The sequence below is a fragment of the Oryzias latipes genome, chromosome 15 (assembly GCF_053564925.1).
Source record: "Oryzias latipes strain Hd-rR chromosome 15, Olatipes_Hd-rR_3.1".
In the NCBI taxonomy this organism is placed as follows: Eukaryota; Metazoa; Chordata; class Actinopteri; order Beloniformes; family Adrianichthyidae; genus Oryzias; species Oryzias latipes.
The window spans coordinates 2,424,793-2,442,453 of record NC_136251.1 but is presented as its reverse complement, the minus strand read 5'-3'; the positions used below and the strand labels follow the sequence as shown (position 1 = coordinate 2,442,453).

General features: G+C 47.2%; 1 protein-coding gene and 1 long non-coding RNA gene across 2 annotated transcripts in view; both read left to right on the top strand.

Annotated features, from left to right (window-relative positions):
* Positions 1-17,661, top strand: part of LOC144984092 (uncharacterized) — a 379,397-nt gene that overhangs the window by 108,673 nt on the left and 253,063 nt on the right. The gene's annotated exons all lie outside the window — the stretch shown is intronic.
* Positions 277-657, top strand: LOC144984096 (uncharacterized). The gene is made up of 2 exons (XR_013647752.1): positions 277-395; positions 479-657. It is a non-coding gene; the product is annotated as an uncharacterized LOC144984096 (long non-coding RNA).

The window sequence follows — 17,661 nt, the reverse complement described above, 5'->3', positions numbered from 1 at the left end:
TTTGCAGAGATAAGCTTCAGTTTAATGTGACAAAGCTGCATCCAAACAGCCTGCTGATTGGTCCAGAATCTAACCAATCAAATCGCCGTATTTATCTAACATGGTGTCTCTTACTGAGGCTCAGAAGCCAAACCAGCTCTTTTTACCCTCAATTTTGTCTCTTTGGATGAAGACGTTTTCATTTTTTATCATTTTAACAATAATTCATACTTTCTTTCTTTTTTAGCATTGGTTATTTTTTTTAGTAATATCATGGTGCCTCTGGCAGTCTATCCTCCCCCTCCCCTCTCTGCGTTCCTGATTGGACCCAGCGGTGGACACTCATCCCATCACCTGTCAGCATTTTTAAGGAGATCCATCTCCAGCATTCGTTGCCAGTTCCTTGCCCCTTTATGGTGCATTACCTGGTCTCTAGTTTTGTCTCTTGCGCTCTATGTTCATGCTCCATGCTAACCGCAATTCTCCGGCTCATCTACAGGACAAAATTCCACGAGTGTCTACTTGGGTCCTATCTCATCACGAGCAGCCTGATCACCATCAGTTCTCCAAAGCCTCCAGCCTCAAGACCTCAAGCCCCGGTTCTTCTCCACGCCATTACCACAACTCCAAGCCACGTCACTGGTCCTCGTCCAGAACAATAAATCATCTTATCCTCCATCTAATTCTCCTGTGCTCTTTCCTGGTTCCAGCGTCTGGGTCTGCTCAGCCGAAGCAGATCATGACAATTAAGTCAGATTTGTGAATTTATGTCTGAGGATCTCCTGAAACTGTAAATCAACAGGTCTGTGTGATCTGTGATTCCTGCAGAGCAAATTATTGGTAAAAAGTGTGATTTTCTTTAAGAGCTGTTTGTTAAAACAAAACATAAGATTTAATGCACATGTTTTATGCTTCACAAGTGTTTGGGATTAGATGAACACCAATAATAAGCAAAAGAATGACGGTTCACCAAAGGAGACTCAATGTATTTAGCAGAAGCATTTTTAACTTTTGTTAATTTTCACAGTCTCTTATGTTTTAGAACTCCTCATTTAAAAAATCACTCATGAAAAAATGCTATTTTCTCTTAATATTTCAACATTTACTGATCAAAATAAAACAATAGTTCAGATAGAAATTAAAAAGTGTTACTTCCTGCTGGATGGAGTCGGAGCTCGAATGTTTTTTGTTTTTTTTTCTGCTGCAGACATTTTAAACATGTTGGTCACTACACTGACATGAATAAATACAAAATCCTGTTTTATTTTAGCTGCTTTGATGCTCTTTCTTGGTTTTACTCTGAGAGAAACGGGCCAGAATGGTTGAAAACTGCAGAATCCTGTTCGAACAGAACCAACAAAGTCCAAAGTCTGAATCCAAGCACCGGCAGTATGAGACAGAGACACCTGGTTGGTTAGAATCTGGACCAATCAGGAGCTGTTTGATGGCAGCTTTGTCAGCTGTACTGAAACTAATGTCAGCAAAATCAAAGATAGGAAAAAAGTGAGATGACACACAATGCATATGAAAACATGTGTTTTGCAAACGCAAAAAAGGTTTTTGAAAGCAAAAAAATTAAAAATTAAAGCAAAATAAAAAATAATCGAAAAGTAAATATTTAATATTTTCACTTGCGACTTAGAAAGTTTTGTGTGCAGTGTGGTGTTGATCTTGCGTGGTGCTTTCAAATAATGTCTAAATTTTTGGCGTGTAGTGTTGATACGCAGCAGGATCTCAGATTGATCTCTGGTTGGTTCAACATTGAAACTGGGCGTCCCCGCTCTGCAAAGTGTTAGATGTGAAGAAAATGGAGCCCAATGCCTCCCATACTAGACACTCAGGATTAAGGGGTTGGATTGGGGGTTTCCCACCAAATGCTGTGTCTGCAGCTCACTGCTCTCCCAAATGTGGAGAAATGTGGAGAAAAAATGGGACTTTAGAATGTATTCATTATGATTCTGTGAAGTGTTGGAGCTTGTGATGGTTAACAGGCTATAAAAAAGGAAGTTCACCCTTACTAAGATTTTGATTCAATTCAATGTTATTTATGTAGCCCAATATTACAGCAATAGTCATCTCAATGGGCTTCATACTGGTAAATGTATGATAAACATAAAGTCATAGAATTCAAAAGGCAAATTCTAAACTAAACAGACTAAACTGAACTGGGCATCCCTGCCCTTAGACCCCCCGTCTCTATGAGGAAAAACTCCTAAAAAAAGAGATTCCGGAAAAAAAGAAGAAACCTCAGGGGTGTCCACATGAAGGAGGGATCCTCCCCCAGGACGGAATCAACAATTACACATTTTAACTGTTGTCTGTTAAGATAATTAGTTATGAAGCAGTGGCACATTTTCTAAAAGGAAGATCTACCTCATCTTCAGGTAAGTTGGCTTTGCTGATCCATCACTCATACAACCTTCATCAATTACCTCACTTTCTGAACCAATAGCCAACGTGCTCACTGTCTTTACAGCCAATCACAATCAAACTATTGCCTTGAAATTCATTAAAGTTTGTTTACCCTGACATTTCACCGGCCCACCTCCGCCCTGTTTTCCTCCCAGCTCTTCGATTTGGCACAGTCTGGGCTTCACTGCCATCAGTGTCTGGGCTCTGAGGTCTCCTGTCCTGGTCCAAGGTCATCACAATCAGGCAAGATGTCTGCAGCCCTGAGCCCTGACGTCCGACTACTATATGCTTCACTATCAAATCTTTCAGTCATACTCTCAAGATTTCTCCTTATTGAAACAGAATTATATAAACATTTCTGCAATCACAGTATTAAATCACACATGCTTATTCCTGTGTGATTAAGCATACTGTTACCTTTAAAGGTCTTTTTTTTGACCGGGAGATATTGAAAAAATCATGTAAACAACACTTTAGTTCTAATTTTCCCCAGAAGATCAAAAAGTAAAGTTTTTCACATTTAGTTTTGCACTCTGGAAGATAATTTTCTTTGAGAATAGAAGGAAACCTTGTCTAATGTGGTTGCAGTGCAGCTTCCTCAGCAGACAGACTTAACCTCTGAGCTTCACAGGGGGCCCTTTTGGCCCTTGACTGATAGGACAGATCCACATTCAGACACCAGCTGATTTTGACAGCTGCAATAGTCTGAGGATGGGACAAACACTTGTAACACCATATAAATCCCCCCACTCTGACTTATTAGTGTGTTGGGGTAGCAGCCGTCTGAACAGTGTGACCCTGGGCTCAGAGAGAAATATTGTTGCTGTTTATGCACAGTCTGGGTTTTCCTTCCTTCTGCTTTAAAAATCCTTTTGAGACTGCTGACATATATATTCATAGAAGATGAGGAATATGGCTCCCACACTGTTAAAGTCCCAACAAAGCTGCCATCAGTGAGTGAATGTGTGTGTGTGACTGTGACTGGAAAGTGCTTTGAGCCTTAATCAAGATAGAAAGCGTTATGTAAGTACACATTTACCTTTTACCAGAGTGGGCACATTTTATGACTGATGATTTCTCTGAAACTTTGAAAGTTTTTTTCATCAAAACTGTTGTGGATGGAGTATTTGTAAGCTTCCCAGCTGTTACAAAAACCCTGTCCTCTGCCAAACACCCCACTGATTCTGCTATGGGATTTCATCAAAGAAATGATCAATGTTGGGATCACCTATTTCTTTTTTAAATGGTTTGCATTGTCCAGATCCATCATGGAATGCTGTAGTGCCTGTACTTGAAAAATCCTGTAGTCTCCCTCCTGGTTCCCTCCTTGCCCTTGCATACTGAGTATCTCTACTATTCATTAGTTCACCCAGTTCTCTTGTGATGGCAGCAGAAGGGACAGTGCTAGTCTACTGTTTGCTTCAAAACTTTCTGAAGCCTTTATTTTGCTGCTTCACTTCGGAGAGTTGGCAATAATTGCAGATTATTTTATTCACAAGTTGATCCAGCTAATCACCATTTTATAACCTGCAAACAAGTGGGAAACAGTTTGGTGAAGACAAGCATTGGCTTTGGAATATATGCACTGCTGTGGCTCTTGCCTGTCCATCACTTTGCACCAAAATCACTAAACGGACTAAAACAACATCTGTGGCAACATTTTTAACAATTCATGCTCAAAACCATGAGGGTTACGCTTGGAATAATGGTACATGAAAATCCATCCAAAGCGCTCAAGAACATCAGGTTCCTGTCTGTTTTTGTCCCCATTATATCGCATCCCATTACCTGGAGCATTATTCATCAACACGACTCTCCCTCCCCAGTAGAACACATATACCCCCACTGGGAAGGATGGCAGCACCCAACAAAGCCAGAATAAATGGGCATCTCATCTTCAGCAGAGTGTGTGCTTGTGTGACAAGTGCTGACAGTCCAGGAGTCTGGCCTCGTACAAGGTCAGCATCTGCGAGCTTCATCAGTGTGTATAATTGTGCAAGTGTGTGTGCAGAAAAACAATGCGCCACCTGTGCCCCCCCGCCATGTCCGCAGCCAGCAGATGCTCTGAAAGTCAAAACTAACACACGCAGAAAGGGTCTGAGCACCATGCAGAGTTATCAAAGTCAGCCGAGGTTAGTTGCTGTGTTATGAACCTGAAAGGGATATAAAAAAATATGGACAATAGGGCAAAGTGTTATACCATGGCATCAACACAAACACCAAAAGTGAACATATTGTGGTATGAAATGGTGGCAGTAGCCTGAAGTGTAGTCAGAAATTCTTACAATTCTACAGACACCCAATTTTAAATAGTAAATGGTGTATACTTGTGAAGCCCTTTTCTACCTTCCTCGAAGGCCCGAAGCGCTACACAGTCACAGTCCCATCCACCCATTAAAACACACACTCACACACTGATGGCGCCTCTGCTGCCGAACACTGGTGAAACCACACACAAGTTTAAAGTCCCACTCAATTCATCTTTTGATCTATTGTAAAACACACACACAAACAAACACACATCACAATAGGAAGGTGGGACCTCTGATCATCTGTCACCTACCCCATCCCTGGTGGTGGAAACTGGGCCCTCGACAATGGTGTCCCTTGGGTTCTGGCTTTCTGTGCCCAGCGGCCCCTCTCTCCACGCAGGGAGAAGGATCCCTGAGTTCTCTGGCAAGACCATGAGCCGGGGATCACATCCCATCTGAGCCTGGGGGTGTCCGTCTACCTGTGGTTCTGGTCCTTGCCTTCGAGCACTGGGCCTTTCCAAAATTCCAACAGTAGGTGAGCCTGGTTGGCCATGTTTACAACACTCTCCCCTGGGCCTCCCACGTGGTGAGGGGGGCTGCCTAGAGCATGGGACAGGTCTCCCTTGGGGGGCCCTGGCTGGTGAATGCGGTTGGGGTAGGGATACGCTCAGAACTCCTGTGTGGTGGTGGCCTGCTCATCTGGGGCTGCCTTCCCAGAGCGGGGTGGGATTTCCTTTATCTGCTATACCATACTGGGAAACAATTTGTTAATTTATGTGTTTTATTTGAAGAGATGTTTGTTATGTCACTTATAATAAATCACATATGAATGTATTTTATGATAATATCCTGCACTCTCAAATGTTCGACATATTCATCATCACCCAAAACTACTATAAAACTCCATAAGATGCAATATCTTCATAAACCTATTAACTGGATTGTTCTTGACAAGTGAGCTGTCCTTGGACCAGAAAAAACAAAGTTTTCCATGCTTATTTTTCCAGCATTTTATGAAGTTGTGCCGTAGTCTTATAAATTGCAGTGTTTATTTTAATTTTATAGGTTGCATTGTAAAGAAGTCTTCCAAATGTGGCAGCACGAGCGGTTCAGGTGCACACTATAAAATGGGGCTCAAACCAAGCGGAGGAGTGATTCCAAATTCAAAAGAGATTTACTATAAATAATGTTTAAAAAGGAGTGGAGGCAAACCAGAAAGATGGGCAGCAGACATGCAGGGCGAAGAGGCACACATCGGCCACATACCGATCAGCGCTGGATTTTACCTGAAGGGAGGAGTAGGAAGCGATGCGCTCCGTTGCAATTCACCCTTTTCTAGTCACAAGCAGATCCACTGTGTGACGAGGAAATGTGATAACCAATGCACTAAAAGCAAAAGAACACCAGGAATGCAGCAAATGGAAAATGTAAGGGCAGCAAGCCCAGCCACAAGACCTGCACTGACAGAAAAGCAGAAACCTGGAAAGACAGGCAGTATCAGCCGGGAATGAGGGAGAGCCAGCTCAGCCTTTTTATTAGGTGGCTGTGCTCATTAGCAGCACCAGGATGGGAATGACTACACCTGTGACCCAATTAGCTCATCCTGCCACCCAAAGGAGTATCTTGTGAGACATGTAGAGGACATCTTCTGGAAAGTACTCCATCTCAAAGAGTCACAGAGGCCTTCACTCCAGTAAACATTAAAGATCTTGACAGCCTCCAGCGACCATCAGATCCAGTAACTGCTATCCTACTGTCAGCAGAACGTTACCTACGACGTGCATCATATTGCACATCTACACACATCACTGCTGCAAAAGTACAAACAGCATCAACAGAACACCAAGCCACGTCATTATTTTCAAAGACCTATGAAAACATCTTCAATGTAATTTCTGATTGTACCTGAGATGAGTCTGACATGTATGTAATGTAAAAATAATAAAAAAATAAGAAAAGTCCTATTGTTTATTTTGATTATGGTAGACCTTTACAAGGTGTTGCTTACCTCATTGCATCTGTATGTGTAGTAGAAGCAGTTGTTTTTCTTTGTTCGGCACTTTGAGGTGTTTTTAATAGGAAACAGGCTTTGTTCCTTCACTTTGTCTAGTTTATCAGCCATTCATGTGTGACGGGGGATCAGGGGAGACAACCCAGGAGCAGGAAGAAATGACATAGATCCAAAATCCAAGTAGAAGGCTTTATTGCCAAGAGCACAAACAACTCAAAAAAGAACATAGGCAAAAAACGATTCGACACAGAACCTCGGAAACTTGGAGCCTTAAATAGAACATAATCATAATAAATCAGATGAAACACACCTGTGATTCTCACAGGAGACCTCAGGAAGGGGAGGGCCTCCAGGAGAGATCACAGCAGAATATAAGTCAGGCCTTAACATGACATCATGCTACTGAGCTTCAACAGTCTCCCCCCTCTCTGGACTTGGATGACGAGCATTTACAAGCTCAGTTCCATTGATTTTGGCACATAGGCACAATCAAAAATCACAAATATTTAAAGCTATAATTTGACAGCAATGTGTTACCTGTAACACTAGAAGATGCAGTTCTTGCACTATTCACAGATTGATTTTTAGAGATAAATATTTAAAGAAACGAGATGAATAATTTTCCAAGCTTTAATTTGAGCTATGTATTGTTAAATCGGTTAAGAAATAAGGGAGCTGTGGCGGGTAGTGCCCCTACCCGCCAATTTTAACTGCACCCCCCTTAGTACACACACCCCTCCCCCTTCAATATATACATTCCAACATAAACACACACACATGCACACACACACCCTCTCAAACACACATACACGCACACACATTTTGCAAGGAAGGTGGGACCTGGGTCCATCTGTCCCCTACCCCTTCCCTGGTGGGGGGTGCGGGCCCCTTGGCGATGGTGGCCGTGTCCCTTGGGTGCCGGCTCCCTGGGCCCGGCGGTGCTCTCTCCGCACGGTGGGGGGGGGGCCATATTACACCTGAGCCGGGGGTGTTCGTGTCCCTGGGGGGTGGGTCCTGGCCCTTGCCCCTGAGCGCTGGGCCCCGCCAAACTTCCAACATGGCCGAGCCTGGTCGGGCCATATTTATAACACCCCTTGTGGGCCACCCTTTTTTCCCCGGGGTTCCCCCCTCCTGGGCGGGGGCGGCGGGCCCCTGCCTTGCTCCTCCCTGGACCAACCGTGGGCCGGGTGGGTGGCTGCCTGGAGTGCGGAGCGTGTCTCCCTTGGGTGGTCCTGGCTCGTACCTGGGGTTGGGGCGGGGGGATGCCCGGAACTCCTGGGTGGTGGTGGGGTGCTCGTCTGGGGCTGTGGGCGTCCTTCTCCGGTGGGGCCCTGCGTTGGGCTCTTCCGGCGCGGCGGGGGGGCTGCTTTCCTGGCTGGGCTGGGGCGGCGCTCTCTTTCCCTCCGCGCCTCCCTGCTCTCTGGCTCTGGGGGCCTCGCGGCGGTCCTGCTGGCCCTGGCCTGGGTGGCGGTCTTGGTCGCCCGGGGGGCGGTCGTTCCCTGCCTGTTCCCGTGTGGCGTTGGGGGAATTCCGGCTGCCGCTGCTGCTGTGGCGGGGGTCTGGGTGTGGGGGTGGCTGGGCGCTCCTCCTCCTTCTTTTCACATTCCACCATCCATTTTAGAAGAACATAAACACTCACCTGAGCACAGGTGTTAGCTCACTTTGCACTTATAGTTTGCATGATTGAATGAATGAAAGATTTCACACTAGTTGGTTTAAAGGCATAGGTATGCGTTCGTGAACACTATCTGTTTTGTGTACATGTTGACATGTGAACATTTTTTTGCAGCTAGCAGGTGTGTTGATAATATTTGAGTGTGTGTGAACAGGCCCCGCCCTTTTTGTACTACATTTGAACTGTACCGTAATGATAAACAACCAGTAAACCTGTCTGCTTTATGCTGCTTCATGGTCTTACCCCCCCCCCCCCCCCCCTCTCACTATCACCCCCCCCCCCCCCCCTGCCATCCCTCCCTCTTCTTCCCTTCTTTCCTTTTCTGTCCGGTCCAACACCAAAGATTTTCAATCATGGTTGAAATGAATAAAAGTTTGGCCTCAATTACAAAAGGGGTTTGTTCAGTCATACCTTTGGTTTGTCTGAAGATTAATAACCCCTCTTGTTAAAGTAAAACATGTCCAACACAAGAGGCCCTCAGCTCTCATCTGCCTGCCTAGCTGTTGGACAGGACAAGTTATAAGAAAAAAAAAAAAAGAAATAAGGGAGCTAGCTTGATTTCTGTGGTTGATGTCTGCCAGTCCTAAACTGGAACATTGAGTCACGTTCTGTTGACGTGGCTCAATGCATAGCATGGAAGCAGAGCGGACCAGGAATTTGACCAGGCCCAGTTCTCCACTTTTGCCCCCTTCGCCATGAGGGGGGGTTGTCGCCGCCGTCCTGTTCAATGTCCCATTCCTGTTCCGGAGGTGGTCCGGTACGCACCACAACCCGTTCTAGTGGTGGTCCCGGGTGCACCCCAGCCCCTTTCTGTTCCGGTGGTGGTCCCGGACGCACCACAGCCTCTACCGGTGGTGGTCCTGGATGCACCTCGACCCGTCCCTGCTCCCAGGGGGGTGCCGTCTGCACCCTGACCCGTCCCTGCTTCCAGGGGGGTGCCAGCTGCACCCCGACCCGTCCCTGCTCCCAGGGGGTTGCCGGCCGCACCCCGACCTGTCCCCGCTTCCAAGGGGGTGCCTGAAACGGACTGGCCCGAGCCGCCGGAGCTCGAATTCTGGCCCGACCTGCCGGAGCTCGACGACTGGCCCGAGCCGCCGGACCTCGACGACTGGCCCGAGCCGCCGGAGCCCGACGATTTTGCCATGCCAGTCCCTGACTCCATGCCTGACCCGCCGGCTGACTCCATGCCTGACCCGCCGTCTGACTCCATGCCTGACCCGCCGTCTGACTCCATGCCTGACCCGCCGGCCGACTCCATGCCTGACCCGCCGGCCGACTCCATGCCTGACCCACCGGCCAACTCCATGCCTGATACGCCGGCTATGGACTCCTCATCGGTACCTGAACAGCCAATGCATCCTGACTTAGCCACAGACTTAGCCCCAGACTTTATACCGGACCCGTCTCATCTGTGTTGCCGAACTGCGAGGCCTCCCGGCCGTCCACCGGACCTGCCTCGCCGGACAGCTCGGCCTCCCGGCCGTCCTCCGGACCTGCCTCGCCGGGCAGCTCGCCCTCCTGGCCGTCCTCCGGACCTGCCTCGCCGGACAGCTCGGCCTCCCGGCCGTCCTCAGGACCTGCCTCGCCGGACAGCTCGGCCTCCTGGTCGTCCTCCGGACTCATCTTCTCGGCCTCGCTGGTGTGCCAGGCCCGGCCTCGTAGAACTCTGTTGACTGACCCGCCGGCCAACTCCATGCGTGACACGCCGGCTAAGGACTCCTCATTGGTACCTGGACGGCCAATGCATCCTGACTTAGCCACAGACTTAGCCCCAGACTTTATACCGGACCCGTCTCATCTGTGTTGCCGAACTGCGCGGCCTCCCGGCCGTCCACCGGACCTGCCTCGCCGGACAGCTCGGCCTCCTGGCCATCCTCCGGACCTGCCTCGCCGGACAGCTCGGCCTCCCGGCCATCCTCCGGACCTGCCTCGCCGGACAGCTTGGCCTCCATGCTGTCCTCCGGACCTGCCTCGCCGGACAGCTCGGCCTCCTGGCCATCCTCCGGACCTGCCTCGTCGGACAGCTCGGCCTCCTGGCCGTCCTCTGGACCTGCCTCGCCGGACAGCTCGGCCTCCTGGTCGTCCTCCGGACCTGCCTCGTCGGACAGTTCGGCCTCCTGGCCGTCCTCCGGACCTGCCTCGCCGGACAGCTCGGCCTCCTGGTCGTCCTCCGGACTCATCTTCTCGGCCTCGCTGGTGTGCCAGGCCCGGCCTCCTAGAACTCTGTTGCCTGTCACAGTTTGTCCTACAGGCCCCCTCCTCTTTGGTTGACTTTTGGAACATCAGTGCGGTTCCTTGAGGGGGGGGGGGGGGGTACTGTCATAGTTTGGGTTTCTTTTGTATTGGTTTTTCCTTTATATCTTGTTCTGTCATGTTTGAGTTCTGTTTCCTGTTTTTGAGTTTTACCTCCTTTGTCCCACTCTGTCCTGATCATGTTCACCTGTGTCTTGTCTACCCTGTCTGTATATAAGTCTTGTCCCTGCCTTCCTCTTGTGCTGGTCCATTAACGTCTCTTCCCTGACTGTCTAGTCCATGTCTGTCTCCTGCCACGTTTTCAAGTTTTGCCCACAGTGAATCATGTTTTGTTTTACCCTGCTCTGCAGCGCCTTATGTTAATTAAACCCCTTGCCCTGGCACCGTTTGCCTCCTGCCTCTGCCTTCTGGGTCCTTCATGCTCCTCAGCCCAACTTGACATCTTAATTATTTGAAACACAAACATTACATGGTACCAGGAGTAAAACTTAAAAGACGACATGGATTTGAAACCACTGGAGAGTTTGAAACTGACGGGAAATGTCGATGAAAACTAGCGCACCTTCAAGCAGCAATTCCAGCTGTATGTTGCAGTGATGGGACTGGAAATGAAGCCAGATGCTAGAAAGGTAGCGTTACTGCTAACGATAGCAGCGCCACAGGCCATTGAAGTATTCAACCCGTTCGTTTTCGAAAATCCTGGTGATGGAGCAAAGTTGGATGTAGTTATGGGCAGATTTGACACGCACTGTTTTCCGAAGAAAAACGAGACGTACGAGAGATAGGTGTTTCGGTAGCGGACACAGAGGGGACAAGACCCGTTTGATAGCTTCCTGACCGACCTGCATTTAAAAGCGCAGTCCTGCAATTTCGAGACTCTGAAGGACTCCAGATTGGGGACCAGATTGTTTTTGGCGTGGAGGATAACAAGATCATAGAGGGGCTGCTTCGAGAGACTGAACTGATGCTGGCGGGGGCCATTAAGATCTGCCAGGCCAGTGAGTTGTACCACAAACATGTAAGGACTTTTAATTAGATGTCTGCGATCGCTTTGGCGCAGGTGAGCGACGGTACTGCTGCGGTCAGAGCGGTGACCTTTCAGCGGAAAATACGCATGCAGACCCGGCCTACACAGCAGCAGGAGGAGTTCAGCTGCAGGAGATGCGGTTCGCAGCACAAGTCCAGACAGTGTCCAGCTTTTGGTAAGCAATGTTCCAACTGCCAAGGCAAGAACCATTTCGCCAAACAGTGTTTCTCCAAACGAAAAGAGGGAAGGAAAGGAAAGACTGTAAACTTAATTGAAGAGCCAGAGCTAGATGACACTTTCGTTGTTGGAATTGTAAATTGTGAAAATGAACAAGAAAATAATCCACACAAGGAAAATGATGTCACTAAAGAGGATAAATGGTTAGCTCCACTAATAATAAATGGGACTGTAGTCACTGTGAGATTGGACACGGGTGCAAAAGCAAATCTCATCAACATGGCTGACATAAACGCAATGCAAAATAAGCAAGAAATAAAGAGGAAAAGTTCTAGACTGAAAGATTACAATGGACAGCCAATTAAATGTTTGGGCACATGCAGACTGAGGGGGTCAGTAAAAGGAAAAGTGCACCACCTGTTCTTCTTTGTTGCCAATGAGCGTTGTGAATCACTTCCAGGTGACAAAGCTTGTGAAGAATTGGGACTTGTGAAAAGAATAAACAGAATCATCCCAACAACAAGCCCAGTAAAGGACTCTGTGGAAACAATAGTTCAGAAGTTCTCAGATGTGTTTAAGGGTTTTGGTGTTTTACCCTTCACCTATAAAATACGGTTGAAGGATGATGCTCAACCAGTAGTGCAGCACGCAGGGTTCTGGCTCCATTGAAAGAAGGCCTAAAGAAAGAGTTGGACAGAATGATCAGATTAGGAGTAATCAAAAAGGTGAATGAACCAACAGACTGGGTCAACTCAATGGTCATCACAAAGAATAAGAATGGACAGCTGAGAATATGTTTGGACCCTAAAGACCTAAATGAGAGCACAAAACGAGAACACTATCAAATACCCACACGTGAGGAAATCATCAGTGAAATGTCAGGTGCCAAATATTTTACAAGGCTCGATGCCTCACAAGGTTTCTGGCAGCTGAAGCTGGATGAAAGCAGCACAAAGTACTGCACTTTTAACACTCCCTTTGGACGCCACTGCTTTCTCAGACTGCCGTTTGGAATAAAGTCAGCACCTGAAATCTTTCACCGAGCGATGGAGCAGATCATCGAGAATTTGGAAGGAGTTCGAGTCTACATTGATGACATCATCATATGGGGGTCCTCAGCTGAAGAACACAATGAGAGACTTTGCAGAGTGATGGAGCGTATTCAAAGGTATGGACTAAAACTTAACAAAAATAAGTGTGAGTTTGGTGTGGAAGACATACTCTTCCTAGGAGATACACTGTCTGCGAGTGGTGTTCAACCAGATCAACAATACAGAACATGCCAAGACCCACTGACAAGACAGGAGTGTTACGCATCATGGGAATAGTCAACTTCATAGGCAAATTCATTCCCAACCTAACATCAAGTACATCATGCATGCGTGAGCTTCTGCACAAGGAGAGTGAATTTAAATGGACAGTTAGACATAAGCGTGAGTGGCAGCAACTTAAGAACACGCTGACCACTGCACCAGTGTTGTCATTTTATGACCACACCAAGAAGATAAAGCTGTCAACAGATGCTTCCAAAGATGGCATTGGTGCTGTTCTACCCCAGGCTGAGGGTGAGCACTGGAAACCAGTTGCCTATGCTTCAAGGGCTATGACCAATTCTGAATGCCGATATGCACAGATCGAGGAAGAATGCTTGGGACTAGAGTATGGTCTGGAACGGTTTCATAACTATGTTTACGGCTTACCATCTCGGGTGAGGATGGAATAATTCACCCTTGTGCTTTCCTTTCTCGCAAGCTGTCTTCTGCAGAGAGGAAGAATGCCGTGGGGGACTGCGAACTCTTGGCAGTCAAAGTCGCACTGGAAGAATGGAGGCACTGGCTAGAGGGCGCAGTCCATCTGGTTCTGATCTGGACCGATCATAAGAATTTGGAATTCATGAAGACAGCTAAACGACTGAATCCCCGGCAAGCAAGGTGGGCCTACTTTTTCTCCAGATTTAACTATATAATTTCATATAGACCTGGATCCAAAAATGGAAAGCCGGATTTTCTGTCGCGGATGTATTCCTCTGCTGACCTGCCTGTGGAGGAGTCCATCATTGTGGCTCCTGAAAGAGTTCTGGGAGCATTCACATGGAGCATTGAGTCCAAAGTAACGTCTGCCAACAGATCCATCGCCAGTCGTGCAGCATTGCCCCCTAATCGGCTGTTTGTTCTTCCGGAGTTGAGAAGTGAAGTACTGCAGTGGGGGCACTCCTCTCTGCTATCGGGTCACCCAGGAGTGAAACAGACCATGTTTCGTGTAACAGAGATGTTCTAGTGGCCAGATAGGAAAAAGATGTGTCCGAGTTTGTGTCTGCATGTTCTGTCTGTGCCCAACAGAAATCCTCAAATGCCTCTCCAGCTGGACTCCTTCAGCCCCTGCCTATTCCTCAGCGTCTCTGGTCAGAGATCTCTGTGGATTTTGTCACCGGATTACCTGAAACTCAAGGTAACACTGTGGTTCTTACAGTTGTTGACAGATTCTCCAAGATGACCAAATTTTTCGCCCTGTCAAAACTTCCAACTGCCAAACAGACTGCTGAACTCCTCACCACCCGTCTGTTTAAAGATTTGGGATTTCCTCAGAGCATTCTGTCTGACCAGGGACCACAATTTGTTGCCGAATTCTGGAGGGCGTTTTGTGTCCTGATAGGTGCTGAGCCAAACCTGACCTCAGGTTACCACCCCCAAAGCAATGGCCAGACAGAGCGAGTCAATCAGGATCTGGAAACGGGACTGCGATGCTTGTCTGGGCAGAATCCCTCGTCCTGGTCCAGATCTCTTCCCTGGGTGGAGTATGCCTACCACACGTTACCCTCTGCCTCCACTGGCCTGACGCCCTTTCAGGTGGTTTTTGGTTACCACCCTCCTCTGTTTCAGAGCTTGGAAAAGGATGTTGCAGTTCCTTCAGCAGCAGCTATGGTGTATTGTTTTAAAGGCATTTGGATCAAAGCGAGTTCGGCCTTGTTGAAATCGTCACTCTCATACAAGAAGTCTGCAGACCGCCGCCATCGTCCAGCTCTGGTTTACTCGCCTGGGCAGAAGGTGTGGCTTTCATCCCGAGACCTCCCACTGAAAGTGCAGTGTTGTAAGCTAGCTCCAAGGTTTATTGGACCATTTCCAGTATCAAAAATTATTAATCGCTCTGCTGTCAGACTCCGCTTACCCACGTTTTCTCGAATTCATCCCACCTACCATGTCACCTCCGCCCCCCCGGATCCTTGATATACTGTCCGCCACCTGCTGGCGGTATGGCGTCGGGGCTGGGGTTGCCAGTACTTGGTGGATTGGGAGGGCTACGGGCTTAAGGAACGGTCCTGGGTTTCCTCCCGCCATATCATGGACCCCCAGCTCATCCAGGATTTCCACACATCTCACGGGTCTGGGCCGCACGGGGTCGGCTGTGGGAGGGGGGGTACTGTCACGACTACTTAGCCCTCTGGCTTTCACTTCCTGTTTTATTTTGAAGTCCTGTCTTTTCTCTGTCTTCATTTCCAGTTCCTGCTGTGTGATCTGCTTCCTCCCTAATGTGCTCCACCTGTGCCTCATTGTCTTCCCTATATAAGCAATGCTTCTTCTCAAGCCAGTGCCAGATTGTCTTTCTTTCACTGCGAGAAATCCAGCCTTAATCTCTCCAGAGTTCTAGAGCTTTAGTTCCTGATTTATTCCTCTTTTTGGATGGCCTCCTGAACTTATATTAAAAACTCTGTATCTGTCACTCCCTGATTCCACCATTGTGTCCGCCTGAGCTGCACCTGATAGGAGGGTGATTACAGGGGGGTGGGGGGGGTGGGGTTAAAACCATGAAGCAGCATAAAGCAACAAGTTTCTGGATGGTTATACACATTACAGTGAGGTTCAGATGAAATACACGTCTATAAGGGCGGGGCCTTTCCAAACACACACTCAGATGTTATAACATACCTGTTGGCTCCAAATGTACACAATACAAATAATATTCACACACGCATACTTATGCCTCCAAACCAACTAGTGTGAGATATTTCATTCAATCACGCAAACTATTTATGTAGAGGTGAGCTAACACCTGTGCTCTGGTGAGTGTTTATGTTCTTCTAAAATGGATGATGGAATGTGAAAAGAAGAAGGGAGAGTGCCCAGTCATTCCCACACCAAGAACCCCACCGCAGCAGTAGCTAAATGCGTGTGTGTGTGTGAGGGTGTGTGCATATATGTGTGTTGGACTGTTTATGGGGGTGCAGTTAAAATAGCGGGTAGGGCACTGAGGGGACATCTCCTGATTACTCACAGTGATGTCCCATCACCCTCCCCACCAAGGGGCCCTAAATGTCTAAGGTGCAGTTAAAATTGGCGGGTAGGGCACTAAGAGGACATCTGCTGCTTGTTGGCAGTGATGTCCAAGAACCCCCCCTTCCAAGGGCCCTACATGTCTTTGGTAGGGGGGGTGCTTGGACATCACTGCCAACAAGCAGCAGATGTCCTTTTAACACCCTACCCATTTCTTTAATCAATGCAGATGTAAAAAATTATTTTCAAATCTCTAGCACAGAAAATAGAAAAAAAAAATCACTCCTCAAATAATTCACATTGATCAGACTGGATTCATCAAGGGCAGACACTCGAGTGACAATGTCCACAGACTTGTCAACATAATAGACTTTCCACTGTTAAAAACCAGGGAATGACCATACTATCGCTGGATGCTGAAAAAGCATTTGACTGAGTAAACTGGAAGTTCCCATTTTCTGCACTCTATAAATTTGGGTGTGGGGAATCATTCATTGGCTCTGCAGAAAGAGGAGTAGATGTCTTGGGAGAAGACACAACTTAGTTTGTCCAGCAAGCCTGGACCATCAATGGCATTATCAGACTCCATTAACCACTGATTCTTCTGCTGATTCTTCTACATTATAGAAGTGTGTAAGGCATTGGTAAGGCATTGATATCAGATGAAAAGTTATGAACTGGATAATGATAAATTATGTAATAAAATGATTACGGTAGAACAGGTGTGATTATATAAATTTGCTTCCTTCCCTCCCTTTCACGCAATCTTTGATTTAATATCTAATTATCCTAAGTTTGATACATCTTTGAATAAATGTATGAATGCTTATTCTATTGTTTTGTGTTTTATTCTGTGATTGCTTGAAATAAACCATTTCAAATCAAATCAAAATGAATGGGAACTTCTGCCAGAGTCCAACATGCACTGGAAACAGGTTCAGCTCACTGCTGGCTTTGCAGTCCAAGCTCCTGCTCTGTTTATATAACATCAATATTACGTACATAACATCAATTATTACGTCCTCCAAATCCTCAACGTGTCTGTTAGACCCAATTCCCACTAGACTTTTTAAAGAAACTTTTCCCCTAATTAATGATCCCATATTAACAATGATAAATGCCTCTCTGGAAACGGGTTACGTGCCACAGTCTTTTAAATATGCAGTTGTTAAACCTCTTCTGAAAAAGCCCAGTTTGGATCCTAGCATCTTGGCCAACTATAGACCGATATCAAACCTGCCCTTTATTTCTAAAATCCTAGAAAGAGTTGTAGTTAAGCAGCTTTACTGCCACCTACAGGACAACAGCCACTTTGAAGACTTTCAGTCGGGGTTTAGACCTCACCACAGTACGGAAACTGCACTAGTTAGAGTCTCTAATGACTTGTTATTGGCCTCAGAAAAGTGACTACTTTCTATTCTGGTCCTGTTGGACCTCAGTGCTGCCTTTGACACTATCGACCACGGTATTTTACTCCATAGATTAGAGCAGGACATAGGGATCAGAGGATCTGCTCTCCAGTGGTTTAAATCCTATCTGTCTGATAGGTATCAGTTCGTTAATGTAAATGGCCATTCCTCTCAGTGCACTCGAGTCAACTATGGAGT